Genomic DNA, 13,158 nt, shown 5'->3' on the forward strand with positions numbered 1-13,158 from the left:
TCTTCTGTCTCTTCTAGTGGACTGAGAGAGAGAGAGAGAGAGAGGAAGACGAGGAGGAAGAAAGAAAAAGGTACAGAGAGAGAGAGAGGTCGAGCCCGGGGAGCGCGCGACTCCAGCAGCAGGTTCAGCTCACCGGAGCTCGCGCTGTTACCCCCCAACCCACAAGGCTTCAGGAGCCGTGGAGCCGGCGGCGGGGGGGTTTCAGCACAGCACAGGGCAAAAAAAGGTGGGGTGGGTAGGTGGGGGAGCGCGCGCACGCCTTGCGTTTTTTAGGGTAAAGTATAGCACCGCGAGCCCCCCAGACCGAGCAGACCCCGCCAGGCTGCGTGCTACTGCTGGAGCTCCACCTGACGTCATGTTGTGATACCCCGGCTACAGATGCTACAGATGCTACAGATGCTACCGGCTCTAGGACAGGTAGCAGCTACCGGCCGCTTCACCGCCAGCCCCCCCAGGCTGTGAGAAGACGTCCAGGGTCGGTGGTTTTGGATTCTCTGGTCCTCTGTCCTCCGGTCGTCCGCATCCAGGGGGGAAAAACAAAACAAGGGGGGCAACAGCAGCAGCGGGAGATCCAGGAGAGACGCCGGCAGAGCAGGTATGATCTGTGGGATGTTTCTCGCTCAGTGTCCCGGTGTGTGTTCCCGAGGCGGCCCCGTCCCACGTGCTCCACAGCTCGACATGTCATTAATTATCTGTTGTGTGACCGCGGTTCTCTCTGCTGCAGCGAGGTGCCCGCGTGCAAACCACTCTATCGCCAGCCCAAACTTCTTTCTTTTTTTGTCTCCCCCTCTTTCTCTGTCTATCTCGCTCAGTGTGTGTGAAACAGAGAGAGAGAGGGGGGGGGGTAGTTGAAGACAGATGCTTCAGAATAGGTACAGACAAGAGGGTGAGGAGGGCGCCTCGCCATGTCCCCCCTCTCTCTCACCCCTTCTCTCACTCTATACCTCTCTCTACCCCCTCTCCAGTTGTTTAAAAAGAGGTTTACTTGTAGCAAGAAGTGTAGTGTGGACAGAGGTGTGTGTCTATAGCCTATAGGCGACTGTGTGTGTGTGTGTGAGAATGAGTCGTAGCGAGTATGGACCTGACGGCTAGGTGTAAAGAAAGAAGATGCATGTGAGCCACGCTGTGATTTATGATAGTGTGAAAAGATTGCTTACTCAAGAAGCCGCCCCCCTCTCTTTCTTTCTCTCTCTCTCCCATCCACAAATTGTCATTGCCCCCCCACCCCCCCCCCCCCTTGCCCCCCCTCCACAGCAAATGGTCCTACAAAAACAAATCATCTCACCAGATCTGATCAAGAAAGTGGTTATGAATAAACGCGTAATTACACCTAGGCTATTTAAATTTGAATTACTGAGCCTTGGTTTTATCCCATAATAAGTCTCAACCACCCTCAGTCTGACCACCTGGATGGTTTTCTCATTGTTCTAACAGCCAGTTGTAGTGTGGGTGAACTAAGGGATATGAAACCACCTCAGCTGGTTGAAAAATAACAATGTAAAAATAAATATGTGAATTACCTATAATTACACTAACCACTTAACAAGCCTTAATCATATTGTTTCCTGTTTTGTTTTGTTTTAAAGGACAAAATGGTTGAATTTAAAAATGGAGGGCAATTTTATTTGTTCTGTTTCTGTTTTGTTGTTTCCTGAGCTCCTTCGTCGGAGGCTTGACCTTGGCGGTTTTCCCTCACTTCCAGGTATAGAGACTTTAAAGTCAGAAAAACCCGCAGCCGTCCCAGCACAGCCACCGTTTAATAGATTTTTTCATACATCACTGACAAACTATGGGCAAAACAGCCATCAGAGTAAAATATTGGGGGCAGGCCTGCCTAACACTGTGGCAGTGTATAAAGGCTGACAGCTCTGGCTGGGATCCATACAGCCGCTTCCTCCTGCTGTAACAGCTTTAATAACAGGCCTATCTGCTGCCGGGCCAAGTGGCCTGATTATATTACAATCACCGGCTTCTTATTCTTATCCCTGTGTCGTAAGAGGAGCATGTTGTTAGGAAATGGACACCGGCCTGTTGTAGTGGTGCAGGTTGTTCAAAACTCAGCGTAATCAGGCCTCGAAGCAATATAATAACAACTTAGAAAAATCAATTTCTAAGGCACTGCCAAACCACAAATTACTACTAACACATATCACTGAGTGCCACCGTCCCTGTGTTGGCTGCACTGACACACCGCTGCTGCAAAATGTACTTCTTCTTTTTTCTTTTTGACCAGCATGCAGCCACAGGCGCTGAGTGTCCTGGAAAACAACATCCATCTTTGGTCACACAGCTGGATACACAATGACAACCCCCCCATGAAAAAAAGATATTCAGTGACTGGACAAAGTGACTGCCAGGTTTCAGCTAAACCAAGGAACACTGATGCATAAAGCTTTGGAGCATCCTCTCCAATTATATATTTTTTTATTTTTTTTTATTTTTTTACAGTGTACCACAATTATAGTATTGAATTATTGTTCAGCGTGGAAACTTTGTGAATCTTTATTTAGACAATCACAGAAAACATTGACATCACACACACAAACCAAAACTCCATGGCTTCTTTTACTTTGGTATAAAGCAGCACTTCAATAATAACATGTTGTACAAACTGAGCAGTGAAAGAAATATTTAAATTTAGTCCATCATGTTAACTTGAATCTTTTCAGTTTAGACAGAAATACAATCTGCCCTCTGGAAACCTCTATTGCTCAACCACTCTGAGCATGCAGGCACACACACACACACACACACACACACACACACGTCCATCCCTGTTCATCCCATGCCTGACAGACTTGGTGAGCTTGGCACTTTTCATGGCCCAGGAGCAGAGAGGGCAATTTGACCCCTATACCCCACCTCTCTCTCTCTCTCTCTCTCTCTCTCTCTGTCTCTGTGTGTGTCTCTCTCTCTCTTGTGGCATCAGGGCTTTCTTTGAGTCGTAGGTTAAAGATTAGCATCTCTGATAAAGATTAACTCTCTTGTCAAAGGAAGCTGCTGATGGTATGAGTTTCTGGTTCAGAGCCCTTCAGGGAGGTGGGCCATCCTGCCTGCAGCCAGAAACACCAGCCGGTAAAAAAAAAAAGATCCGCAGCACAATGCTATGCAGTAGTATAAAAATAATAAGACGTTTCTACTAGACTAAGATTTTTTGCAAATGAAAAACATGGGAAAAAACAGCCGCCCTCGGTTCCCCTCTGATATTCCCAGTGAATAATTTACTATTTCTCCGACTGCGATTGTTTAAACGTGTGAATCTCCTTGGAGACTCTTGTGAACTGGGAACAGAGTGAGTCTTCTTCGGCCGAGGCCTGTGGCTCAAACAGGGTTCAAATAGGTCTTTTGTACACAGCGTGAGCGTAATGCCTCAGTTATGTATCTACAGCCAGGAGCAACAGACTTTATAAGTAGAAGATCTGTTCACATTTCAAGAGCCTGAATGAAAAGAATGTCTTCGTCAAATTAGGAGAAAAACCATAGTGAGGGGTTGGAGCGCTAGCTGGCGCTTCCAGTTCACTATACCTGCTGCTCAGCAGAGAGAAAGCTGCTGCGTTATGTCATTTTACACTGTTGTGGAACTAGTAGACTATAACTGAACATTTATCCACATGGCTCATAGAACTGTCCTCTTATAATAGAAATAAAAACATGAGTTCTGTTGATTTGCAAAAATAAACCAATCTAACTGATTGACTATAGGCTACAAATGAAAACCTCTTTAAGTACACAAACTGAAGGACCATGACCCCCCCTCCCCACCCCTCACCCTCTCCCCCTCTCTCTCAGTAGTTCATCTGAAAAACGGTGTTGAAACTTTTGTGTCATCCACCCGGGGCAGGAGGGGAGGAGATGAAATGCGTTGCAGCGCTGAGTTTGTCGTCGCTTGCCCATTTGGTTGTGTGTGTGTGTGTGTGTGTGTGTTCATAGTGAGGCTGCGTGGCCGTTCGACCTCATTACACTTCAAGGAAAGCTTCGAATGGACTTGATGAAAAATGTCTTTTCAGAGAAAAAACCGTGTGAGGATATTGACTGATCCCTGTGGAGGCTAATGCGATGGCGATGGGTGCCCTGGTGGCCCAAAAAGGTCAAATGGCACAAAGAGGGACTGAAGTATGAAAAAAACTGGGGGAGAGGGAAGACAGAAATTATTTTAGGACTAAATTATTTTAATGATGAACCTGATCCACTTATTGACATTCATCTGAAAAATGAAAGCACCACGCGCCACGCTAAAATGAATGGCAGCAAAAATAATCCCACAGACTGTGAACGCCCCATCCAGTGTGTAGACATTTGCATGTGTAAACAAATGCGTGCCTTGTTGTGTACTCAATACTTTTATTGACTTGTTTGCAGTGGAGCTGAGATCAAAACAGCGAGCTGTGAGCTTCTGGGGGAAAGCAGCAAGAAAAATCTTCCCAATGAGAATTCTGAGCGTGGAGATCATTTGAAAAGAATGTCGGCGGGCCTCTGCCCACATGATGTCAGATTCGGAAATTGGATTCACATGGGGGTCTTGATCAACAGATAGATTGTTTGAGGCTGAGGGGTTTTCGAGCTATTATTAGTATCAAAATGTTTTTTTTTTTTTACTGCTCACTGTTTGAGCTTCGGAGGTCCGGCTGGGCTTCTCAGTGGATTAAAGGTGCAACGCCCAGAAAATCTAGAATGCTCTATAGTTCAAGTTTTTGGCTCAGGGGCCAAAATGTTTTAAAATGTGATGGCTGGATGGAGAGTGTTTGTGTAAACTCATATAAATGACATGCAAAAGCCTTCACCTTAAAGTCAAAGAAAACTTACATTCAGTTTCAGTGGCAGTTTGACGTCTTTGCTATAGTTTGGACAGTTTCGTACCAGTATTCAACGGACCGGATTAAAAAGCCCAACGGACCGGTTATGGCCCACAGGCCATAGTTTGCCCGTGGCCGTTCTACATAAATCACCGACTGGGCCTGTGGCTCTGTTTACATGCACCCAGTCCACAAAGTTGTCATTCAGTTTATGTGGTCTGCATTTTAACACCCGGCTGCAGTCATCTGACTACACGGGCTATAATTAGAGTGTAGACTATTTGAGCTGTGACGGTCGGCTGCAAAAACAGTGCTCATTTAAAAAACACACACTGTGCCGCAGTCGAGCAGGGAAAAATCAACCTGTCTTTAAGCAGCCACATCAGTTACACGCGTGTCATGTTTGTGCTGTAATCTTGTAACCAAATACACCTGGTATCTTCAATATGTCAACATGCTCAGTGTGATTCTGGCTCGGAGGAGTTCAACAGTTCCAGTCTGTCATGTCATCCAAGTAAGACAACCAGTTAGGATACTTTGAAGTTTACAATTATTCACTGTGAATTTCAGTATTAGCTAGAATCTGACAGGTGAAAGTATCAAATGCCATCAGTACTTTGGTTGCCCCCTTATTTTAAGTCTGTAAAGTATAAGCGATACTCACTCTAGAGCAGCCTTGGACAAACTATGGCCTGTGGGCCATATGCGGCCCAGTGGGCTTTTTAATCCGGCCTGTTTATACTGGTACAAAGTTTTTCCAACTATAGCAAAGACCACAAACTTTGATGCAGTGACCTACAACACTGCTCCCACTGAAACTGCATGTAAGTTTTCTTTGACTCTTAGGTCATGGCTTTTACATGTCATCCATCTGGTACTGGCCAGGCCCGGCCGTCACATTGTGGCCCCCTGAGCCAAAAAGTTTGCCCCCCCTCCCCTCCTCGTTGATGTAGAAGGTCAGAACACGTGTTGTTGTTTGTATGAGGACAAAGTATAAAACGCATCAGAGCCAACTAAAGGTACCACAGCTGTTTATTCAGACCCAGCTCGCAGCCTTTGATAAACCAGTCAGAATGTAAGCTGCTCTGAGAAGGAGCATATGTTGCTGCGTGCGGATGTGTGTGTGTGTGTGTGTGTGTGTGTGTGTGTGTGTGTGTGTGTGTGTGTGTGTGTGTCAAGGCAAGGCGGTGATGGCACCAGCAGACCAGGCAGAGATAAGAGCAGAGAGCGGTGATAAAAACCCGCTCAGACTGTGAGAGAGTTGAAAAGGCAGCTGGGCCACAGCAGCAAGCAGCAGAACGGAGGACCCTCCCTGTGAAGAAGCTGTTTACCTCAGCCGTGCATTAACCTGTACACATCTGCATCTGTGTTTGGATGATCCCACAGAATCCACACAAATAGACTGAGCGGTAATGCAAGCAGCAGAGTGAGCCTTCACCTTCCTTTGTTGCCTCCATGAACTCCTCCAGCGTCCCCTGCTGCTGTCCCACCCTTCAACTACACATGTTCACTCCATCCCATCCGGCCTGAGAACAACATGTCTGCATTGTTTTATTTGGATGCCTGACTTCAGGCCCCCTCTCTTCCCCAGTCTGCTCTCTACCACTCAAAATTTGGCTCATCAGCTGTTGTGGGGCTCTGGAGGCGGCCTCCTCCCTTTGTCTCGGCCTATAGGCTAGCTGGCTAAGCTAGTCGGCCCCCTTCATCACTTTCTGGGCAACTTTAGACTAGTCCACTCCTGCTCCGCGGCTCCAACCCGCAGGGCTGAAAGAGGGGGGACCAGGGAGGAGAATCCCCCGGCAGGCCGCTGTTGTGATGGGGATGGACAGCAGCCAGAGCTGTGTGTGAGTGCACGGAGGAGGAAAACAATAAATAACTTTGTAGCAGTAGGAGTAGAGCAGTGGTGGTGGTGGTGGTGGTATCGGCTGGTACGGGGAGGACGGGGGGGATCCTCGCTTTTGATTTATGTGTTTGGGGGAAGCTGTCACGAGCAGAAACAGGAGCAGCCCGAGATTTTATTCCAGCACTTTAATAATAAGAGCGGCACCGCGCCGAGGCGGACAGCGCGTTTCATCGCGCATCGTCACCGCTCTTCTACAGTTTACAGCTCCACCTCCACCTGAACGGAGCAGGATGGGGCTGAGCGGCGGCGGGGGAATGCGCCTTTACCGGCGGACGGCACGCGCGCCTCCAGCTCCCCACAGGAGGAGAACCGGGCCCCCGCCATGTGTGTGTCTGTGTGTGTGTGTGTCGTTCAGCCTGAATGATGCTCACGGTGTGTGGATCATGAAGAACCCGCTGGAAACAACAACTTTTTTTTTTTTTTTTTTTTTTACCTCATGTTGAGCAACATCTTTAGTTGAGTTGTTTGTTGAGTGTTTACGCAGCGCGGTTACAGGCTGTGTGTTGCATCATGGCTCCACATCAGGCTTTGGTTTAGAGTTTGTGGTCATTCCCATTCAAATGGCTGGGGTTCAGGATTTTAGATTTTGCCCTTAGATGCTTTTATTTGGCGAATAATATTTCAGCAGTTTGTGTGTTCAAGTTGTATCAGTTCTGTTGTGTCTTTTAGATGGCTAGGCTAATTATGGAATAACTAAGCAGGTCTTTCTTTTTTCTTTTCTTTTTTTTTTTAGATCTATTTTATTTTTATTGTGTTATTATTTTGTGAAGGGCGTGTTCGCCTCCTCCACGAGCTCATTTCTACGGATTAATTCTGGATCATTTTTAAATTCCCTCCATCCTGACTTTTTGATCATGCACTATATTGATGGGAAGCGCCGCCATTTTTCCCGTCGTTAAATGTTAAAGACTTTTACAACAGGGAGGTCAGATAAGAGATTTCCTCCTGGTTTGGTGTTTTTTAAAAGGGAGGGAGGGGAAAAAACCTGGTAAATGTAATAGGATGTGTAATATGATAACCAGGATCAATAAGAGAGATCACTGAGATCACTTCCAGCCAGCCTTCATCCTCCCCTCTGCTCTTATTGCTTTTTTTTTTATTATTATTCCGAGATTTCAGCGAGAATAATTTCAGGTCAGCAGTAGGCCTGTACCTGTCAGCGGCTCCTGCCTGTCCCTGCCGCTCGATACACTTTACAAGAGGTCTGTGCTCTGTATCGGATTTTTTTTTTTTACCGAGACCTTTTGATTGCATCTCTCTTTCTTTCCTATCCCTTCTCTCCCTCTATTTACCCCCCTCTCTCCCCCCATCCCTCTCCCCCCTCTGTCCTGCACCGCAGTTCCTAGGAGCTTTCTGGAAGCCGCTTCCTTCCACCAAAACATTTGGGAATAAGAGGAAATCTTTCGGTGAGTCTGACTGTTTTCGTTTCATCCCTGTATTGATACAACTCTGTGTATTTGTGCTCTCACCTCCACACATGATCAAAGCCACACGCAGCAGGAGACAGAGTGGCCATTCACTTTAAAACAACATCCATTCAGTTTGTTAAAACTCTCCAGAAATAGAACCGCTGATCTCATTTATTTATTTATGTATTTATTTATTTATTTAAGCCTTATTTTCTTCTTTCTTTATTTATAGAAAAATATTTGATGTCTTGTTGAACGGTTGTTTTCATTGTCCGCACCATTCCAAACTGAGACAAAAAATAATAATAAGCTACCTTTCTATTATTATTATTATTATTATTATTATTATTATTATTATTATTATTATTATTATTATTATTATTATTATTATACAGGAAAGTCCACGTTTCTAAAGCCATTGCACAGAGCTCAGAATAACTAGCTAGCCTACTACTAAAATAGTAGCGTCAGACTTCGGTTGATATATTTAAATTAATTATGTATTTTTTTACGAGCCAGTTTTGCCTCTAAAATAGAGATAAATGTGCACAGGGTGCAGCTTAATGCATGGAAAATGTTTCCTGGATATGTGTGTGTGTGTGTGTGTAGGGTACGTGTCTTTCTCTCTCTGTGTATGTGTGTGTGTAGGCCTGTGTGCCTGTGTGTGTGTGAGAGAGAGAGAGAGAGGGTGATGTAATCTAATGTAATGACACGTGCTAATGTAATATAATCCAGAGGTGTGAAGGGCAGTGTGATGGCGGGTCCATCCGCAGCAGGAAGCAGAGCGGCTCAGTCCATCATTCCATAGGACACTTATTAAAACACAACTTTGCAGCAGCTCTAATGATGCTACATGCTAACCAGCAGTAGCAGCTGAGATGCTTTCAATATTTCACTTGACATCACATAAGGGAACAAACATGGCACATAAATCATTCATATATTGTAGAGTTGGTTATTCACAGCAGCGCTGCGTGGAGCTGTGGGGAAGATAGAATATGAAGTCTGGTGTGTAGTCAGAGGAAATTCCTTAGTGTCATCCTCAGTGCCCTGAATGTCTCAAGTCCCAGAGGGAGGAAAAGAAAAAAAAGTGTTCGGAGGGTTTCCACAGCTCTGCAGGGCACAGAGTTTCAGTTGTGAAACCCAATATCCGTGACTCAATCCGAAACACGGAGGCGCCGATGCGCGTCTGAACGTCCAAGGAAAATAAAGCAGAAGTTGCCATCCTTTACAAGCAGCGGCCTGCTTTTACAAGTCAATACATACGTGTAATCCGCACTGCTTATTTCTCCATATGTGCACTTCTCTTCCCACACCTCTGTTCAATGCAAGCAGAAGAAAAGAGAAAAGACAGACAAAAGAAAGAGCTGATTAGTGGTTTGGTTAATGAGTAATGTTGCTGAGCAGATCCTCCGTCCACAAAGAGCTCGGAAGGGAAAAAGTTGCAGTCGGACACATTTCAGGCTCCCACCTCCCACCTACACACAGCTCATCCTCTCATTCCAGCAGCCCACAGCGAATGCTATCTGTTTTAAAGTTGGGCTGTTTATACACAGAGAGAGAGGCGCACACACTCACACACACACACACGCTGCTGGGTGCGAGAGAACTCATAAATCTTACGTAGCCATAAACGACAGGGGTAGCGTCCTGAATAATAAAAATACAGGGAAGCGGGAGAGAACGCTATAGAGACAGCGTGTGTGTCTGTGTGTGTATGTGTGTGTGGAAACTCTGGGAGACGCCTTCATATTTTCATTTCCATTTTGGCCTCACCTTGTTGTGTCTCTTTCCCTCTGGGGTTTTGTGTCATTCTAGCTTCTTCTTTCTTTTTTTTTCTTTTTAGCCCACTTCACCTTTTTCTCCACATGCTGTTGCACTTCTTCCTGTCTTCCTCCCATGTGTGTTGAAGTCAAAACACAAGGAGGAACATATGCTCTCTTCCTAAAAAAAAAAAAAAAAGACCTGCAAGGACTGATTTGAGAGGCCTAGCTTCTCTCTCTCTCTGGCCTGGTAGTCTTTTTTTTATTCTATTTTTTTCCTCTCTGCTTAAACATTAGCAATCACGTGTTTAAATTCTAACAGCACAGTCTGCATGTCTGGTTTGTGCAGGCAGAGGGACAGGATGAGCCTCAAGAGGCTCTCTTAAAGAAAGAGTCACATTTCCTGTGGGTTCAGGAGGGAGAGAGGGAAATGGAAGGAAGCTGCTCTCTCATGTTGCATCACTGTACCAATGTCTCACAGTTATTAAAAACATGTGAATGATCAGGACATTGCAGTTTAAATTATCTCATACTTTCCAAGAGTGTGGATGTGTGTGTTATATGTGTGAGGGTCAGACTGTAGCCAGTCGTAGGCAACTGAACTTGTTGTAGAACTTTTAAAGAAGCTACTGCAGAAACATTAAATTGCAAAAAGCAAGAAAACATCAGCTATAACGATACAGGTGAATATATATAGTATATATATATATATATATACACATAGGACACTTCTCCTTTCATAAACATTTTCAAAGTGTTTATGTGTCATTTAATTCTGTTCTTGTTCGGATTAGTCCGTTAACAAAGAAAAAAAAAAATTCAGTAACTGGGTCTTATTGATTCACCATGTGGTGAAACCAGGCTGGCTGTTAATAGGTTGTTAAATGCAGAAGCCTCAACAGCACCCAAAAGAGAAGCAGTAAAGTTAATGCTTAAGAAGAAACTGATGCCAAGATCCTTATAATGCCATCAGGTGGATTTATCTTCAGAATTGATAATTATTCTGACTGTAGTTTATTCATCACTCTGGATGTGTTTATATTCCACTTCTCTCTTCTGTCAGACTGCAGCGTGCAAATTAGTTTGACGGTAGTGCCAATAATTTTAATTTACACAGTCCCAGATCAGTAAATACTGCACTAAACTAATCTACCACACTAACACAGGACAGGAGCAGCTGACCCTCATTGTGAAATTAAAATATAGATAATAATAATACTAATAAGTGCCTGAGGCTGACATCTCTGTCCAGCAGGACTCACCCTGAGTAACACAGCCTACAAATAGAGTTAGCCTTGCACGAGAAGCATAGGCCCGCTATGAGACGGCTGTTGACTGCAGCCTAACATATTTATAGTAAATAGAAAATAAGAGGCCATTTGAAAAAAAAGAAAAAGAGAAAAAAAAAGCATTTTAAGAGGGATACAACATTTTCTTTATATGCTACTGTGTGAAAGTTGTGTTGAAGTTTAGGCTACTTGGCAAATTTGTAGCCTAATGTGATGAGGAGTGCTACAAATGTAGTCAACTGAGGGCACGTGCGTCAGCAGCCTGTGTGTGTGTGTGTGTGTGTGGGGCTAACGGAGCTGACTGCATCTTTCACTTCCAGCCTGTGAAATTAGCATAATTTGTGAGTGACGCTGAGCTCTTTGGTGGGAATCAACGAGTGCACGAGTACAGAGCCGGGCTGCTTGTAAACAACATATTGAGAATAGGCTCGTGACTATGGCAGCACATAGAGAGAGAGCCCCCACTGCTGCTGCTGCTGCTGCTGCTGCTGCTGCTGCTGCTGCTGCTAGCCCAGTGGAATAAACCCAGCACCCAGACCCTGACAGACCCAGGCGAGGAGACAACTCACAGCCAAGACAGGGAGGGAGGACACGGAGCGAGGGAGGCAGGAGACCCGCGGAGAAGGAGAAGAGGGATTAAAAAAAAAAAAAAAAAGACGGATGAACAACCACCCAGAAATAGGATGGGGTGATATTTAGCGGTGGAGCTGCTCCTCTCTGTCTGTCTGTGTGTCTGTCTGTCTGTCTGGCTGAGTGGCTGGGTGGCTGTTTGAGCGACAGAGGCTAAAAAAGAAAGAAATTTGAGGCCATTGTTATCAGGCAGCAGCGGTGCAGGCAGTGCTGGTGCTGGTGCTGGGGCGGGAGGGTGGAGGTGGTGGAGGGGGGCGGGCGGGTGGTGGGGGGGCGCGAGCAGGCAGCAGGCAGGCTCCCGGTACGCTCGTTCAGCTCGTGTGCTAGCTAGCCTGCCTGTAGCCTGTCACCGAACCCGGCTGTTGGTTCTGGCCGCGCGCACCGAGCCCCCCGCCGACGGCTTGTGGAGCCCACTCCGCTCCATCCCTCTCTCCTCTCCTCCTCCCCGCCGGGCGGTTCATGCCCCACGGTGTCCGGTTGGCCGCTGCCGCCGCCGCTGCTCCACGAGCTGTTGTTGTGGTGGTAGTCGCGAGCTGCCGCGCTGGTCTCGAGACAGCACCGGAGGAGCGGCGGGCTCGCGGAGAGAAGAAGGGAAGGAAAGAGGAGGAAAAACGGGAGAGAAAGCGAGACCGGAATTTTTTTTTTATTCTTGTTTTTTTTTTCTTTTTTAAATGTAATTATTTATTATTGTTATTGGTTACCTGGTGAATGTGCGGTGGGGACTAAGCTGTGATGCGGTGCTGCCGGCTCCGCGCCGGACTGGACCGGGACCACCGGTGCTAAGGAAAGGGAAAGGTAAGGAGAACCACCGGTGTATGGGCTGTAGTAGTAGACTATAGGCCAGCCGGTAACGCACCAGCTCAAACAACAAACCAGAAATACAGAGCGTGTTTGTTTCGCTGTGCGGTGTCGGTGTGTGAACGGCGGAGTGGCTGGCTCAGTGATTTATGGCCCAATAGACTTCAATCCCGGTTCAAGAAGAGTTCACAATGCTTTAAGCTGCCGCAGATACCCGCCGCAAGTAGCCCCCCTTCCCTCGGCCTTCCATCTCTGTCCTTCTCCTTTCTCTTCTCCCTCTCATTCCTGCTCATTCCGTCCATGCCTCCCCCTCACTTACACACTTATTTACAAAGCTGTGCCATTTTTGTTCCCGTTTCTGGAAGGTCCATTCGTCCCTGTGTGGCGTTCAATGCCCCGTGGGCCTCCGGTTTGTTATTTTGCCACCACCTGACATTTATTTAATTCCTTACTAAAATATTCAGGTGTGTGTGCTGCAGCCTCGTTTCATCTGTACACACAGGGTCCAACCAGTCACTGTTTTACCCATTTCAGCCTAAATCGAGGCCATGAGCACATAGCAACAATAGCTCT

General features: G+C 46.2%; 1 protein-coding gene across 3 annotated transcripts in view; it reads left to right on the top strand.

Annotated features, from left to right (window-relative positions):
* Positions 1-13,158, top strand: part of hoxb3a (homeobox B3a) — a 51,218-nt gene that overhangs the window by 17,883 nt on the left and 20,177 nt on the right. The window contains exon 2 of one of the 3 annotated variants that reach the window (XM_085785183.1): positions 8,036-8,102. The exons of 1 other annotated variant lie outside the window; for it this stretch is intronic. The gene's annotated coding sequence lies outside the window, so the exon portion shown is untranslated. Of the gene's footprint in view, positions 1-7,928; positions 8,103-13,158 lie in introns of those variants that run through there. One more of the 3 variants, XM_085785184.1, reaches the window with a different exon arrangement.

Source organism: Trachurus japonicus, chromosome 8, assembly GCF_045865225.1.
Source record: "Trachurus japonicus isolate A0001 chromosome 8, Traja_1.0".
Lineage (NCBI taxonomy): Eukaryota > Metazoa > Chordata > Actinopteri > Carangiformes > Carangidae > Trachurus > Trachurus japonicus.